Genomic DNA, 16,378 nt, shown 5'->3' on the forward strand with positions numbered 1-16,378 from the left:
TGAATTTGTTCCATTTTCCAATTGAGAGGAATGAACAAGAGAAAGTTGTTTTTTGATGATGAGGCAAATTTTGAAGCTTTAATGTCATGACTTGATTACTACTTTGATTACTTGGTGTTTGAGCACTTGAAATGAAAACGAAGTTTTTGAGAAGAAGTTGGTAATTCATATGTTTTGAATTAATTGTTGGTACCAATCAAAGTATGTGTTTGTGCTTAAAGCAGACTTTTTGACTTGGTATGATGTTGGTGCACTTTTGAATGGAATCCTTTGAAGTAAATTATATGATTTGATTTGCTTGAGGACAAGTAATAGTTTAAGTTTGAGAGTTTGATAAGTTGGTATTTTACCAACTTATCTCTTCTTTAATCTTAGATTGTTGTTATGTTTTGATTGAGAAAATAGTGTATTTAATGTCGTTTACTTCAATTTTATAGGTTTATATGATTGAGAACTGATCATGGAGAAATCAAGCGAAAAACAAGTCAAAAAGAGGTCAAAGTGAAGAAAATGACAAAAATGGCTAAAACTGCAAAAATGGGACAGATTTGCAAATCTGAAAATATGGGTTGTTTTGGTCATATTTTAATGTGGGAATATTAGGATCTATAAGAGCATTACTTGGGAGAAAATATCATCATCTTTGGCCATATTTACAAGCTTGGAGAGCTAGGTCTTTTGCATCCACACTTGGGGATTGAAGATTTGAAGATCTTGATAAGAAATTTCTTAATCCTTTACTCATTTCTTCAATTCCTTACTTTGTATTGTATATCTAAGTGTGTAGAATTTTATTCCATCACTAATCTTGTTTATGAAAATATTCATTTGCAAAGTTGGATGAAATCTCTTGTTATGCTTATGTATTGAATGATTTTTACTTCTATTGAAGTGGGTCTTTGTTGTTTTAATTAATCTTGTTCTTTAATGTTTCTTAAGGGATTAGCTAACCATAAGACCTGCCCATTTACTTTAATTTGAGCTCGAGAGAGGAAGATTGAGGTTGGAAAAGATTAATTAACAAGAATTTGGGGCTTTAAAACCCATCTAATAACTTGAGCTAGAGATAGAAAAGTTACTTGAGATTATATTGATTGTGCTTAATATTACACTCTAAGGCTTGAGAAAACTTAGAGTGAAATTCATTAATTTAGTCGAGAGACTTTTGATGAGATTTTAGAGATCATTATCTAATTAGCATAAACTCACTTTTAGTTGTAAAATTGTGAAATACATTGGATCGTTGCTTGAGTGTAATTTCCTTTGTATCCATACTTGTGGCCATTAATCATTTTACCCGCTTTCTAGTTAGTTTTATCTTTGTTAGTTGTTAAACCAAAAATAAAATATTGAAAAAGTGTTTGGCTTAGCTTAGTTGGTGATAATTCCTTACTTGTTTAAATCGCCTATTATATTGTTCCCTGTGGAATCGATCCCGACTCATAGTTGGGTAAATTATATTGCATACGACTATGTACACTTTCTCTTTGAGAAGTGGATTTGGACGTTATTAGAAGACTCCCGTAGTGGCTTGTCCAGATGCCTTGTTAAAGACGCTGATGATTTGACCAGACTTGAGATCATCTTCTATGGCCTCTCCTATCTTGACTAATTCAGCGAAGGGCCTCCCAGCCATGGACAACATTCTGTTATAGAAGTTTGGTTCCTGTGATCTAATGAATACCGAGACCAGTTCTCCCTCACACACTGGTGGCTGCACACAGGCTGCTTCGTCCCTCCACCGGCTGGCGAACTCTCTGTAGTTCTCAGCTGACTTTTTTTTTTACCTTTTCAAGATAGTATCGGTCAGGCACTATTTCGATGTTGAATCGAAATCTCTCCATGAAGCTTTCTGCCATGTCCTCCCAAGTCAACCATTGGAGCATGTCTTTGATTGCGAAGAATTTAGCGGCCTCGCCAGTTAAACTTCGGCTGAATAGTCGCATGATCAGAGGTTCATTCTTTTTAATACCAACAAACTGGTCGCAGTAGGACCGAAGATGTGCTTTGGGATTCCCTGTCCCATTTATTTGGTAATGTCTTGAGGGGCTGCTATAGGGCCTATTGTATGGTTAAGGAAGTGCTATGCAAGTGCCAAGAAGGTTCCATAAGGATTGGGAGTCAAACGAATCGAAAGGAGCAACTTATCGAAAGATGGCACTTTGACGAACCATATAATATTTGATGTCCCGTCAAATGGTGGAGCACCACCGTATAATGGTCACAGTGGGCTATGCAAAGCTGGGCAGTTTGACGGTGCACTTTGACGGACCATATAAATTTTGACGGTCCGTCAAAGTGGTCACAGGATTGCCCGTCGGGTTTTTAAGTCACACTTTATATATTTCGTTTTACTTCATTTGGGAATTTTATTTTCTCAAATCAGATCCAAGAGCTCTCCAAAAACCCTCTCTTCAACTCCATAAACTAATCTAAGCCAAATCCAAGAGAATTAAGAGATTCAAGTGCTAAGAAGCTTGCTAGGGCTTGTGGAACTCAAGTTTTCCTTGGGTATTGATGTTAGGGTTTTTCACTTTGGTGGAGTAAGTTGATCCAAGACTTGTTCTTGTGTGATTAAGGTAAGATTTCACATCTTTTACATATGGTTAAGGTTGTTTGATTGTTATGCCATGTGGGTAAAGGAAGAAAAGTGGAAATGGAGTTCAAGTATGAACTTGGAGTTATTATGAGCTATAGGTCAACTTGAATTGAAATTCTTTTTATGTTAGGAGTATAATCTTGTTGTGGATGTTATAGATGATGTTGAGGAAATATTATATGTAAGCATATATGGTGTTGTGTTGTAGCCATTATTATGAATGATTATGAAAAGGAGTTTTAGGATTGGAAGATGCTTAACTTGAATGAAATCTCTTGATTATGGTATTGTTGATAATGTCATTATTGATTGGGAGTTGTTTTGGAATTTAGTAGAAGTAGCTGAAATAGGGGAAATGCTGCCCAATTTTTGCTGGCTTACGAATTATACTCGTTTGAACTTATGGGTGCCTTTGAAGCCTAACCTTTGTATGAACCCTCTTAAATGTAGATTTCTCAGGCTTTGGAGGTGAACGTTAAGTAGTTAAGAAGACATAAAGGTATGCAAGGCTAACCCTTCTTTCTTAAGGCATGATCCCATTGATGTATACCTTCATGTGAAATCTATAGTATCTTCCATGATGATTTCATTCCTAGAATCACTAAAGCTCATGATCTTGATATTCTCACGATACCATTGGTCCCATCCTATGACAGTTGATCCTCTAAGGAAGGATATAATGAAAATGATAGTGATGGTGATGATGTTGAGGACATGTATGTACTCCTATGTATATATATTTATATATTAAAGTATGACTACTAAGAACACCGAGCTCATATGGCCAGGTATGACATCTATCGTGTGCGCACCACTGCAGTTGGGTACCGATGACACTAAGCCTTGGTAGGGCCAGGTATGTGTAACACCAAACCTTATCATGGTCGGGTATGTAAGACATCGAGCCTCTATGGTCGGGTATGATACTTCTAAATGTATGAAATGTAAGGTTCCCATTAGAAAGAGAGTAAGTAAATATGATGAACGTCGCTAGAAGTATACATGGCTCTTTCATTCCATGACTCGTCTATCTTATGTTATTTCTTATGCTTCCATTATGTTATTGATTATGCTTTACATACTCAGTACATCATTCATACTGACGTCCTTTTGTTTGTGGATGCTGCGTCATGCCGCAGGTGGACAGGGAGATAGACTCAATCCATAGATTACTTGCTCAGGGACTGCATAGAGGAGCTCCATTTGATCCGGAGCTGCAGCTGTTGGTATTATTCTTTTGTGTACATACATATGGGCACGGCGGGGTCCTGTCCCGTCTATATGATGTTACATACTCTCCTTAAAGGCTCGTAGACAGTCGTGTATAGTTAGATGTCTTTTAGCCTTGTCGGCTTATATTCTGTATGTTATTTTGTTAGCCTCGTCGGCTTGCGTATATGGATATGGCCATTGTTGTTGATGATGATATAAACGTGTCATTGCCCAATGAGATTAGTATTGTTGATGTATAGAAATTATGAGTAGGCCATGTGGCTCACCTAGATGGGAATGTAAATGTACGATGAGAGGTGCTCGGGTGGGTTAGCACCGGGTGCCCGTCATGGCCCTCCGGTTAGGTCGTGAAAAAAGTGGTATCAGAGCAGTTCTGTCCTAGGGTATGTCTATGAGCCGTGTCCAGTAGAGTCTTGTTTATGGGTGTGTTGCGCGGCACACTTATAAACAGGAGGCTACGGGCATTTTTAGGAATGAATGACCTTCTTTCATCATAGATCGTGCGATAGAGCCATGATATAAGGATTTCTCTTTCCTTAATCGTGTATTATGTATTTCAGAAATGCCTATAAAGAGGAAAGCTACGGCAGCCCAAAAGGGCAAGACAGTGGCAGAAAAGCGGGCCGAAAGAGTACCGCCAACGGTTATAGAGGAGGGTGAGTCCCAGAATGCGGCTCAATCTCAGTCCTCTCACTCATTGCCTATTTCTGAGGAGCATGAGGGAGCCTCAGCTCCAGCTCCTCCACCAGATGTTTCGGGCCAAGATGTGAAAGAGGCCATTCATTTACTCACTCAGTTGGTTGCCGCTCAAACCCAACGGCAAGATACAGGTCAAGGTGATAGGGCTGTTAGTGCAAGAGCCCGTGATTTTATTTACTTAAACATACTCAAATTCTTCGGGTCAAAGCCAAATGAGGATCCTCAGAGCTTTATTGATGGGATGTTGAGGACACTTTGGTTAATGCATGCTTCAAACATTGAATCGGTAGAGCTAGCATCCTATAGATTGTCGGATGTCGCGGTTCATTGGTATACGATTTGGATGGCTTCAAGGGGAGTTAATGCATCTCCCCCGGTATGGCAAGAATTTGTGGATGCCTTCCTCCGACATTACTTGCCTCCAGAGGTTAGGCGGGCTAGGGCCGATAAGTTCTTGAATCTTCAGCAAGGGAGTATGAGCCTTGGAGTATAGTCTCCGCTTCAATTCTTTGACTAGATATGCTCCGGCCATGGTAGCGGATATGGGTGATCGAGTGAACCGATTTGTGAGTGGCTTGGGGCCACATTTGATGGATAAGTGCTTGACTGCGTCCCTTCAGGGCAATATGGATATTTCTCCCATTCAAGCCCATGCCCAGAATTTGGAGGAAAGCCAACAAACACAAAGAAGTGAGCGTGAGCATGACAGAGGGTAGTCCGATTAGTGAGTTCAGAGGAGGGAAAAGACAGCAGTTTTCTAAGCATTCAGGCCATTCTATGACTAGTGCGCCTCCACAGTTTACGGGCCAGAGATTTGATAGATCTACTCACTCCGGGCCGAGTCAGAGTTTTAGGGCTTCAGGTTCTCATTTCAGAGGCGATTCGGGTCAAGCAAGGCCACCCGTGCCACGATGTTCTCAATGCGGGAAGTTAAATTGGAGCCAGTGTCGATTAGGCTCAGATGTTTGCTATACATGTGGTCTGCCAGGCCATATCATGCGTGACTGCCCCTCGATTGGTGGTAGGGGTAGGGTCCAGCCCTTAGGGTCAGCAGTTGGGTCTTCATCATCTATACGCCCTCCAAGGTAAGGTTCACAGACGCCAGTCAGCCGTGGTTGAGGTAGAGGAGGAGCTCTCAATTCTAGTGGTCCCCAACATTGTATTTATGCTATGGTCGGACGGCAGGATCTTGAGTCCTCTCCTAATGTTGTCACAGGTATATTATCGGTATTTCCTCTTAATGTATATGCATTGATAGATCCGGGCTCCACATTTTCATATGTTACTCCATATATTGCAGGTCGATTTGGGGTCAAACCGGAGTCAATCAAACCTTTCGAGGTATCGACACCCGTTGGTGAACCGGTAATAGCTAGCCGAGTATATAAAAATTATGTAGTTGTGATTTGTGATCATCGTACTATTGTTGATTTGCATGAGTTGAAAATGGTGGACTTTGATGTTATTATAGGCATGGATTGGTTGGCTTCTTGCTATGCCAATGTTGATTGTAGAACGAAAAGGGTTCGCTTCCAGTTTCCGGGAGAACCAGTTTGGAATGAAAAGGAAATACAGCATCCCAAAAGGTAGGTTTATTTCCTACCTCAAGGCTAGGAAAATGATTGCTAAAGGTTGTATTTATCATTTAGTCCAGGTTCAAGATATAGAAGCCGAATCGTCAACTCTTCAGTCTGTCCCCGTGGTGAATGAGTTTCCAAATGTATTTCCGGATGAGATTCCAGGCCTTCCTCCTGACCGAGAAATTGATTTTGCTATCGATGTGCTACCAGATACCAAGCCCATATCTATTCCTCCTTACCAAATGGCTCCCGCAGAGTTGAAGAAACAGTTAAAGGACTAGCTTGAAAAAGGCTTTATTAGGCCTAGTTCTTCCCCGTGGGGAGCACCCGTATTGTTTGTGAGAAAGAAAGATGACTCCTTACGGATGTGCATTGACTATCGGTAACTGAATCAGGTGACGATCAAGAATAAATATCCGCTTCCAACGATTGATAATTTACTTGATCAATTGAAGGGTGCTAAATGGTTTTCAAAAATAGATTTGAGATTCGGATATCATCAGGTGAGAGTTTGGGAGAAGAACATTCCTAAAACGGCTTTCAGAACAAGATATGGCCATTTTGAGTTCCGGATAATGTCATTTGGGCTAACTAATGCGCCGGCAGTAATTATGGATTTGATGAAAAATGTGTTCAGGCCTTTCCTAGACTTATTTGTGATTGTGTTCATTGACGATATCCTGGTATATTCTAGGTCCGAGGCAGAACATGCGGATCATTTGCGTATCGTTCTTAGAGTACTTCAAACTCAAGAATTATTTGCCAAATTTACAAAGTGTGAATTTTGGTTGAATTCGGTGACCTTCTCGGGGCATATTATTTCAGCTACTGGCATCCGGGTAGCTACCGAAAAGATTAGGGCCGTGAAGATTTGGCCAAGGCCTACAATACCTACGGAGGTTCGTAGTTTTCTGGGCTTAGCAGGTTATTACAGGAGGTTTGTAGAAGGCTTTTCCTCTATCTCTGCACCACTCACGAAGTTGACCAAGTTGACCCGTAAAATCAGCTAAATTTCAATGGACGGATGCTTGTGAACACAGTTTCCAATAGCTAAAGAATAGATTAATTTCTGCCCCATTCCTGACACTTCCAGAGGGATCGGAAGGCTATGTTATCTATTGTGATGCTTCAGGCGTTGGGTTAGGATGTGTATTGATGCAGCATGGTAAGGTGATTGCCTACGCCTCAAGGCAGTTGCGCAAACATGAGAAGAATTACCTAACCCATAATCTAGAGTTAGCTGCAGTGATTCATGCATTGAAGATGTGGAGACATTACTTGTATGGCGTCCATGTTGATATTTATACAGATCATAAGAGCCTCCAGTATATTTTCAAGCATAAGGAATTGAATTTGCGGCAAAGGCGATGGTTGGAGTTGTTGAAAGATTATGATGTTAACATCCTATATCATCCTGGGAAAGCAAATGTTGTGGCTGATGCTCTTAGCCGTAGATCCATGGCTGATGCTCTTAACCATAGATCCATGGGGAGTTTATGCGATGTTCAGCCAGAGAAAAGAGAGATAGCTCATGAGCTCCAACAGTTAGCTAGCCTAGGAGTTCGAGTAGTGGACTCAGGCAGTACGGGAGCTATCATTCAAAATTCAGCGGTCTCGTCGCTAGTAGTTAAGGTGGAAGAGCGTCAATACGAGGATCCCATGCTAGTTCATTATAGAACTACACTCCCTCAGAAGAAGAAGTCATCCTTCGAGATTTCAGGAGATGGAGTTCTTTAATGTCGAGGCAGGTTGTGTGTTCCTGATGTTATAGGGTTACGTCAACAGATTTTGAAAGAAGCCCATTGTTCCCATTATTCTGTTCACCCCGGAGCAACGAAAATGTATCATGATCTTAAATCTATATATTAGTGGAATGGAATGAAGAAGGACATAGCGAAATTCGTAGCTCAATGCCTAATCGCGCCGTTGAAAATCGAGCACCAAAAGCCCGGCGGATTGTTACAAGCTATAGAAATTCTGACTTGGAAATGGGAAGTAATTAACATGGATTTCATTGCAGGCTTACCCTGTTCTCGATGTAAGTATGATTCTATATAGGTGATTGTAGATAAACTCACGAAGTCATCTCATTTCTTACCGGTCAGAACTACATATGTAGCGGAAGATTATGCAAAGCTTTATGTTAAAGAGAAAGTGTGACTTCACGGTGTTCCAGTAGCTATTATCTCCGATAGAGGGACTCAATTTATAGCCAATTTCTGGAAAACGTTCCAAGAAGGTTTGGGGACTCAGGTGAGTCTTAGCACTGCATTTCACTCGCAGACTGATGGGCAAGCTGAGCGCACCATTCATACCCTTGAGGATATGCTACGGGCATGTATATTGGATTTTGGAGGTAGTTGAGATGATCACTTACCGCTTATTGAATTTGCTTACAACAACAGTTATCATTCTAGCATCCAAATGGCCCCGTATAAGGCTTTATATGGGCACAAGTGTAGATCTCCAATTGGGTGGTTCGAAGTAGGAGAGACAAAATTAATAGGGCCAGACTTGGTCCAGCAGGCTATAGAGAAAGTCAAGCTTGTACAGGATCGATTATTAATACTCGGTCGTCGAAATCCTATACAGATAACCGTCGAAGGGACTTAGAGTTTCAAGTGAAAGATTGGGTATTCCTGAAGGTGTCGCCAATGAAAGGCGTCATGAGATTTGGCAAAAAAGGGCAAGCTTAGTCCTCGGTATATTGGACCTTATGAGATTGTATGCAAGGTAGGCCAAGTGGCCTATGAATTAGATCTGCCTCTTGATTTGGAGTCAGTTCACCCAGTTTTTCATCTATCGATGCTTCGTAAGTGCATTGGAAATCCTTCTAGAGTTGTACCGATAGATGATGTTCAAGTCACTGAGCAATTATCCTACGAAGAAGTTCCCATTGCCATTCTAGATAGGCAAGTACGGAGATTCAGAACCAAAGATGTAGCTTCGAAAAGTCTTATTGAGAAATAATAACAGAGTGGAAATGACCTAGGAAGCGGAAGAAAAAATGAAGTTCAGGTACCCGCATTTATTTGCACCTCGAGAGGAGACTCAGGCAGAGACGCCATTGTCCTCAGGTATGTAACGCTTTTTTTGACGCTTTCTTGGCCGTGTGTGGCCATTGCTGTTGTTGTTGTGGTTGTATCCCTATGAGGCAATATATTTTGAGTTGTTGTGACAGGATGGTAGTGCCATATTACAGGGGAAACTCTGGTGAAATTTTTATAGAATCTCTAAGAATTTAACATTCGAGGACGAATGTTCCTAAGGGGGAAAGAATGTTACATCTCAGAAATTTTGAGTCGTGTGAATCGTGAGTAGACTAGCACGAACCTAAAGTGAACATAAGATCCTTATGAGATTAAGGAGAGTATTTGATAACTTTAACTGAGTACTTTAAGACTTTGAAGTCATAGGAATATATGAAACTAAGTTTGTTGAAGGAAGTGAAATGTAAGTCGCGTTCGGAAAGGTTTTTGCTATAATTGAGCTAATATTTATTTGGTAATGTCTTGAGGGGCTGATATAGGGCCTATTGTATGGTTAATGAAGTGTTATGCAAGTTCCAAGAAGGTTCCATAAGGATTGGGAGTCAAACTAATCGAAAGGAGCAACTTATCGGGAGATGGCATTTTGACGGACCATTTGACGGACCGTATAATATTTGACGGCTCGTAAAATGGTGGAGCACCACCGTATAATGGTCACAGTGGGCTATACAAAGCTGCGCTTGACGGGTGCACTTTGACGGACCGTATAAATTTTGACAAATCAAAGTGGTCACGGATTACCGTCGGGTTTTTAAGTCACGCTTTATATATTTCGCTTTTACTTCATTTGGGCATTTTATTTTCTCAAATCAGATCCAAGAGCTCTCCAAAACCATCTCTTCAACTCCATAAACTAATCTAAGACAAATCCAAGAGAATTAAGAGATTCAAGTGCTAAGAAGCTTGCTGGGCTTGTGGAACTCAAGTTTTCGTTGGGTATTGATGTTGGGTTTTTCACTTTGGTGGAGTAAGTTGATCCAAGACTTGTTCTTGTGTGATTAAGGTAAGATTTCACATCTTTTACATATGGTTAAGGTTGTTTGATTGTTATGCCATGTGGGTAAAGGAAGAAAAGTGGAAATGGAGTTCAAGTATGAACTTGGAGTTATTATGAGCTATAGGTTAATTTGAATTGAAATTTTTGGCATGTTAGGAGTATAATCTTGTTGTGGATGTTATAGATGATGTTGAGGAAATATTGTATGTAAGCATATATGGTGTTGTATTGTAGCCATTGTTATAAATGATCATGAAAAGGAGTTTTGGGATTGGATGATGCTTAACTTGAATGAAATCTCTTAATTATAGTATTGTTGATAATGTCATTGTTGATTGGGAGTTGTTTTGGAATTTGGTAAAAGTAGATGAAATAGGGGAAATGCTGCCCAATTTTCGCTAGCTTACGAATTATACTCGTTTGAACTTAAGGGTGCCTTTGAAGCCTAACCTTGGTATGAACCCTCTTAAATGTAGATTTCTCGGGCTTTGGAGGTGAACGTTAAGTAGTTAAGAAGACATAAAGGTATGTAAGGCTAACCTTTCTTTCTTAAGGCATGATCCCATTGATGTATACCTTCATGTGAAATCCATAGTATCTTCCACGATGATTTCATTCCTAGAATCACTAAAGCTCATGATCTTAATATTCTCACGATACCATTGGTCCCATCCTATGATAGTTGATCCTCTAAGGAAGGATATAATGAAAATGATGGTGATGGTGATGATACTAAGGACATGTATGTGCTCCTATGTATATATACTTATATATTAAAGTATGACTACTAAGAACACCAAGCTTATATGGCTGGGTATGATATCTATCGTGCGCGCACCACTGCAGTTGGGTACGGATGACACTGAGCCTTGGTAGGGCCAGGTATGTGTAACACCGAACCTTATCATGGTCGGGTATGTAAAACACCGAGCCTCTATGGTCGGGTATGATACTTCTAAATGTATAAATGTATGAAATTTAAGTTTCCCATTAGAAAGAGGGTAAGTAAATATGATGAACGTCGCTAGAGGTATACATGGCTCTTTCATTCCATGACTGGTCTATCTTATGTTATTTCTTATGCTTCCATTATGTTATTGATTATGCTTTACATACTCGGTACATTATTCGTACGACGTCCTTTTTGTTTGTGAATGACGCGTCATGCCCGCGGGTGGACGAGAGAGATAGGCTCGATCCATAGATTACTTGCTCGGGGGCCGCATAGGAGCTCCATTTGATCCGGAGGCGTGAAATCGTTGGTATTATTCTTTTGTGTACATACATATGGGCATGGCGGGGTCCTGTCCCGTCTATATGATGTTACATACTCTCCTTAGAGGCTCGTAGACAGTCGTGTATAGTTAGATGTCTTTTAGCCTTATCGGCTTATATTCTGTATGTTATTTTGTTAGCCTCGTCGGCTTGCGTATATGGATATGGGCATTGTTGTTGATGATAATATAAACGTGTCGTTGCCCAATGAGCTTAGTATTATTGATGTGTAGAAATTATGTGTAGGCCATGTGGCTCACCTAGATGGGAATGGATGAGAGGTGCCCGGGTGGGTTAGCACCGGGTGCCCGTCATGGCCCTCCGGTTGGGTCGTGATAAGATTATTTTAGGACGTTGGGAGTGTAGAAGGACACGGTTTGGTGAGTGGGATTGACGGGGTTTGCCCAGTTGGGAAAGCTGAAACATGTGTTTGATTTGCCAGATTGACGAACATTGGATGGGGAGCTTGATATGAGGGAACCGAATGAGTGGTTCCTAAAATTTGGGTGTATTTTTTTAGTGGTGGAGTGCGGTAAGAAATACCGACGTGATTTGGTTCAGTTGGATTTAATGGAGGTGGGATGGTTCCTGGTGGGTAGATGGGGAAGTGATCAGGCATCGGAGAGCTTAGTGAGAGAAAATGAGGGGGAGGCTTCCTTCCTTCAGCAGAAGCACCCGTGTTAGCGTTAGCTGCCTCATTCTTAGCAATCTTGTCTTGGAGGGCTGTGACGGTGCTTAGCAATGTTACAATTACGTCCTTCTGAGGTGACGCCTCCTGGGGTCCTGGGTAACTCCTTCGCGGATTTCTTCTGTGATCCGGTGTACCAATCATTTTCTATTTTCCTTTGTCGTCGTTCCAGAGGGATGCTAACGAGGCTTTTGATCTCGTGAAGTATGCCAACTTGCAGTACTAAGCTAATCGGCCTCGTACTATAAGATAAGAATAACTCAACGGTAGACAAAGTTAGCCATCTGATATTGAATATAAAGCAAAATATCACATATTTGTATTTAACGGCGCACGTAGCACATAAATTCATGTATTAAAGCTAGAATACAGATTGATCTTTTGTTATAAAGGTTCGGATATCGTGGGTTTTTCGTTTAAGTGGATCTTGGTCCAATGGTCTTTAAGGTGGACTTACTTTGGCAAGCCTTCTTTCTTTTACAAAAGTTAAAATAACGGGGTGGGGGGCTGAGTCATACGTAGACTGCCTACGTATCCCAACAGGGGAAATGAGGCCCTATCATAGTTCGTTTTACAAAAGAAGGATATATACTTTTTCCTGGGTATCCTTTGGGCTAACCCTAACTAAAGACATCCCCAAACCAAGCCCAATATCTACCCAAAAATATAGCTGTGCGAGTCCTTACATATTTAAGGGGGGAGGGGGTAACTTTTGTGCAAAAGAGAAGGACACCCAATATCTACCCAAAAATATAGCTGTGCGAGTCGCTGTCCTTACGAACTCGCTCTCCCACGTTTGTCTTTTTTTTTTTTCACAGCACTGTTGCGGGAGGATGACCAAGATCTCCTTAATTCTGATCTTATGCTCGAGCTTAAAAGCATAGAATTCCTCGATATCATGTCCCATAGGTCCTGTATGGAACAAGCAAAAAAAATTTCTATCGGGCCCCACTGGTAGAGGCTCGTGGATGGGTTCCACAGGTCTGATTTTCCCCAAGACATCCAAGGTTGAGAAGATGAGGGACTATGTCTCTTTAAAGACTGTGAAGTCGTAAATCGTCAGATCTGAGTTTCAGCGGTGATTCCTTCTCTTGGGACGATAGGGTCATGGACTAGTAAGGTATGTGGCCCCATAAAGTCCCAATAATTCTATCGTCTATCAAAATGATGATTCTTCTTCTCAATCCTAAACACTCATTCAGATTATGGCCCGCTTGATTTCGGTGGAAAGGTCGGGTATCTCTTATAGGAATAAACCAACTCGGGGGTTAGTAGTACGCTCGAGTGGTGCAAGGTATTCCAACGGCTTGCATCTTTTCGAACATGTCTTTGCAACTGACGTGTCGAAAAGCCACTCGAAAAGGGGAAGATCGGGCTTTGAAGGCTGGGGCCCACCAGATGGGTGCCTGGGGGTCCACTCTTCCAAAGTTTTCTGATGCCATAGTAGATGTAGCTAGTACTGGCTCAGGTGAGGGTACGTAGAAATCAGATCCTTCGTCTGTGGGTGCGTAGTAGTCAGGCTTATCGTCCACATCACGCCCTTCCATCTGGAACTCAGGGAATATTCCAAAAGGCTTCAGGCCTCCCTCCTTCCTCTGGTTGCTCTTCTTCAGCTTCTTATGGTTCGGGGGCTTCCTCTTGAGGCTCTCTTCTTATGGATCTTACTCCATCATCCGTTGGTCAGATTCAGCTCGCTGATTCTCATTTCCCTCTTCCGGGGCTCCTTCTCGAGGTGTCTCTGGCCTCCTTTTCAGCGCTATGTAGTTCATCACCAACTCCCTCATTTCCTCAGAGACATTCTCCTCATAGTATTGTTCTTGTGGTATCCCTCCCGGTGGGTTACCAGCAGATTCGACTAACTGTCAACCTCTTCAATCTTCTTTCCTATCTCCTGGAGATACTCTTCCAATTGCTGAACCTTGAGTCTTAGCATCTCAGCGGTTTCTCCTCAGGTGAGCATGTTCTGATCTCCTTGGTTTGCCATTTGTAAGTCAACCTTTTTTAGTGGAGATAAACTAGGGTAAGTCTTAAGTCAATTAGTTTTTCTTTTAGGTATGTAATTTAAAACATTAGTTCAATCGTATTCAGGCTTTAATACATGATAGCACATATAGCAAGTAGGCATGAGAAGTATGTAGCAAATAGTCATGTAATTTGTAAACAGTTATACTACTTGTGTTCCTAAGGCTTTTTGAGCCAAGGCTGTCCTAATCGTTTGAGACATGCAAGTGCCATTTGAAAAGATGAACCATTGCCCCGAAAATCATCATTCATTAATAATAATATCTTCCCCGAAGGGATTACAAAAGATGACGAAGCTGACATGGGGCTATAATAATAAAAGTAGTAAAATCAGCAAAGTCCTCCAGCGGCTAATGCCGAGGCTTGATCTGTTTTGACCTTTTTGGCCCTTTGAAGGGCGGTCTGAATGTGAAGACGTGTTTGATACAGCTCCATTCTAACTATCACAGGATCCGACTGTTCCAGAATCTTAGCCAAACGTTCATCAGTACTTTCTAAACATTCTTTCAGGCGGTCTTCTTCTTGGACATCATGAAGAAGTGCGGGCCTTGGGATAAGTGTGCAGGCCAAATGACCATGCAGCTATTCATAGTAGCTCGGGTCACATCCCGCTTCGAACCTGTCTGGGGCTAAGGTGTCTGGTCCCCACTTTACACGACCATTCCATTCTCCGAGAATTATCACAACATTCTTGATTGTTTGTTTTGTATGTTCAATGATGAACTACCCGGGGTTTCCTGCTTGGGGTATTACTTGCCTTCTCCCAAACTGCCTCAAAACTTGGGATGAATAGTAGGGGCGAATTCTTCAAACCCCAAATAATGGCACAAATGGGAAATTTTTGCCCCGAACTACTATGGCTTCAGATGTGAAGTTGGGGAACATCCACTGAATCCGATCTTCAGTCAAGTCAGCGAAAAAATTAGCCCAACCAGTTTTGGACACAAATTCAAGATTGGACAGTAATCTACGAGGCAGTCTATCCTATTTTGTCGACTCCAACCCTGAACCTCTTTGGCCATGTTGAGGTGTTTGATAATCCACCACCGCAAAGAACATATTACACACGGAAGTATCGAAAATGATTAAGATTTGTCTAAGGCCGAAAGATGTGCGCGAGATGATAGGGGCTAGGTCGAAATACCTAGTTTCTTGATCCTTGGTCATGCCATAGAAGATACCTTGGGCTAAGTAGATCACTCGGGTGTCTATAGCCAATGACTCATCTTTTGGAAACACCATAGTACTCAATAAATAAGGGCCTGACGGCTTCCCACTCTTCCCGACTCTTAAACTCTCTCTGATACAAAGTATACACAGTGACGTCCCCGAATCTCCGGTACAGGTCTCTGAAGGCTATAGTAGGCCCATGTGCCCAGGGTGCCTCGGTTAAAGCAAGGTACTTCAGAATTTGACCAATAGACGGCTTCTGAGGGAATAGCAAATTATGGTCTAGCTCATGTCGCCTCCTTAGACAGGTTCCATTGTTGTTTATAGCATCCCTAATCTCTTCCAGGGTCGGGTCATCTCGATGTTACCAAGATGGAATAATATTTCCTTGTCATCCCAGTATCTAGCTAACACTTCTATTAACTCCGGGCGACTTTTCATGGCCATGATAGAGGGTAGGTGACCCAAAGTACAACTAACGGTCTAACGATGAGCATCTCCTAACCATTCCCACCAAGCTCTAAGCAAATTCGAGGCCTCGAGGACTATGTCAGACCGAATTCTTCTTTCCATCTACAAAACAAAACACCGTTAAGATTCCCTCATTTCCCGTAGGGCCACTAGTTCACCATCTAGGCACAAACATTTTTCCACATAACACATAAATGAAATGCGGTGTCTTTGGGTCATAGACCGTCCGATCACAAGGTAGTCTTCTTAATGAGCCCTAGGTAGGTCTGAGATACCCAAGGCTCGTCTAAGTATGAATGCTCTAGTTCAATAGGGATTTGGCTTAGTTCTATCCTAGTTATCACTAGAGTGGGATTTTACAAATGACCGAGAACCCGAGCAGACCACCGGGGCTGAACAGTTAGGGCTGTTGGGCGACCGCAAACCAACCCCGCCTCATAACGGTTCCAAAGAAAGTATTTTGTTTTATAGTGAAGGAACGACCGCGTGCTCCGTGAAGTCGCCTTAGGAACAAAATGTAAAATAAATGCCAGGAGTGGCAGAGTTATGATATGCATGCAATGACAGTTATAATTGCGGGAAAATAAACACATA

This window comes from Lycium ferocissimum, chromosome 1, assembly GCF_029784015.1.
Source record: "Lycium ferocissimum isolate CSIRO_LF1 chromosome 1, AGI_CSIRO_Lferr_CH_V1, whole genome shotgun sequence".
Classification (NCBI taxonomy): Eukaryota; Viridiplantae; Streptophyta; class Magnoliopsida; order Solanales; family Solanaceae; genus Lycium; species Lycium ferocissimum.